The sequence below is a fragment of the Galeopterus variegatus genome, unplaced genomic scaffold (genome assembly GCF_000696425.1).
Source record: "Galeopterus variegatus unplaced genomic scaffold, G_variegatus-3.0.2 Scaffold1743, whole genome shotgun sequence".
Taxonomy (NCBI): Eukaryota; Metazoa; Chordata; class Mammalia; order Dermoptera; family Cynocephalidae; genus Galeopterus; species Galeopterus variegatus.
In genome coordinates, this window is record NW_007727854.1 from 146,723 (window position 1) to 149,079 (window position 2,357).

The 2,357-nt window shown below is 34.7% G+C and overlaps 1 pseudogene; it reads right to left on the reverse strand.

Annotated features, from left to right (window-relative positions):
* Window positions 1-1,154: 1,154 nt before the first annotated feature.
* On the reverse strand, window positions 1,155-1,751 carry LOC103595315 (annotated as a pseudogene).
* Window positions 1,752-2,357: the final 606 nt, after the last annotated feature.

The window sequence follows — 2,357 nt, forward strand, 5'->3', positions numbered from 1 at the left end:
CATTTTTCTTAGTTTGCATAAAAAGATGTTAAAACAGTACTTAAAAAGTAGTGTTCAGCTTATTGGAGATCAGTGACTCAACTTGGCCATTTGTTTCTAATGGTCAAAAACTTATTTTTATTACTTTTTCATAACATCAACCCAAAATTTGCTAATCTTCATCAGTCTCTATATAGTTGAAATGATTTCTCCTGAAATATAAGTATCAGAGCATATCATGATATACCCTATGTATAATTTTTATTACTGTGGGATTATCCTCAAATAATTAAAATTTTAAAATAGTATCTTTAATTCTTTGTGGTTGAAAGTAAAGATCAAAACATAGATTATTAATCTGATATGACCTAGATGTATAAGTATGAAATAGAGAACTTAGATCTTGATGGATCAAAACATGGGTTGACAAGTTTCTTCTATAGGTGGCCAGATAGCAAATATTTTAGGCTTTGTAGGCCATATGGTCTTTTCCCCAACTACTTAACTTTGCTGTAGTAGTGAGAAATCTGGCACTGATAATACATAAATGAACAGACATGGATGTGTTTTAATGAAACTTTACACAAACAAGCTGTGAACTGGATTTGGCTAAGTATAGTTTGCCAACTCCTGTATTAAAATACACACTGAGTGGGTATTTTAAACTTTAAAGGTTAATATGTCTTTGTTGATAAGTCATTGCTTCCACGACTGAGATTCATTAACTGTTGGGAGAACACAAACTGCTTGTTCCTAACCTCTATTTTAAAGAAATATATTGCATTTCTTCTTTCTTATAATCAGATAGGGTTCTTGTGGTACTTATAGTCCCAATTGTAGCTTTGCCAGAGCATCAGAGTTTCCCTATAGCAGTGCTTAATCCAATTCCTTTTCTTGTCATGGAATGCATGGAAAAGACTAATATTTACATAACATACTTGGGTAAATGGATGAAGCTGCTGATATATGATGAAAACCAGTCTAGAACTCTAGACTTACAGGTTCCTTCTACAATCCCCAGGATGCTCACACATACGTAAAACACCGTGCTTGAACCCAATGGTTAAAAGATTTGCCCTAGATGGAGTAATTTGGGAATTATTTATTTATTTTTATTTTATTTTATTTGTTTATTTATTTTTACCATTTTATTTTGGTGTACATATTTGTTTAAGTCAGTGAACCTTTAGGCCAGGTTCAGGTAATCAAAGGGCCTTTATAAATGGTTTATGTTGTCTAGACTCAGCATATACTGCAAACACAGCCTGGAGCAAAATGGGAAATAACATCTTTCTAAAGACAGGCTTAGAAATTCTAATTCAGTAAGTTAGGATGTTTCTTTTCTCTGGTAGTAGGGCTCATTTATACCTGCCTACTAGGCCAACATTTCTGGGTTGAGCCAAGAAAACAGGGTACAGACCACCAAAAACGAGACCAACCAATCCACCCCATGTTACTGTACGGGTTTCACAATTCAGATCACCCGTACTCAAAGGTAAACTTATAAAGCCGTTGTAAGATACATGCGTTATCAAAAAAGGGATCACTTCCATTGGTAAGCCAGCAGCTATAGGAGCCTGTGTCACATTCAAGATGTGTCAAAAAAGACTGTTTGCTATTAGGCCACAGAGAGCAGCGTTAAGTCCAATAAATGTTGTTCCGTGTATAAGTAGATTCCTTTCTGCTTCTGGGAGGTATATAACTTTTTTGGTTATTATATCTAAAATTGTTAAGTTTTCCTTGACAATATCATCTGGTTGATGATTTTCCATCTTGAGCCTTACGCTCTGCCTCTCCCAGCAGCCAGTGCCTCCCCCGGTCTTCTTCCACCACCCCAAGTTCACTACAATCTCTGCTCTACTCATCCTAGAGCAGCCGTCTTTGGCTGACATGTGACTATACCTAATTTGGGAATTTTTTAAAGTGGGGGATAGAAAAAGCAGCTAGTGATTTTGATGATATCCCTTAAATTCCAGTAAGGCTTACTAAATTCTCACTTCCTTCTCAATTCCTCTTCTTATTATTTTATTTTATTTTTTTGTGCTCAATTCTTTGCAGGCTTGAATTTCACTAAACTTCCCAAGAAAATAAAGATTACAAACATTCTCCAGGAATTTCGATAGTCTCCCAGAATGACATAATATGTCATGTCAGAATAAGCACTGGACCAAATTTGAGAGATCAAAGTTATTAATTTAGCTCTGCCTCCACCTGTTTAGGTGACTTTATACCATTCATTTATATCCATGAAGCATTCATTTCAACTTTTGTAAAGAAACTAGGAAAAACAAGATGTATTTCTTAAGTCTTATTCAGGATTAACATTTACATATTATATCCACCTTTTAAAATTTGAGATGAGGCTCTTTTTTTTTTTT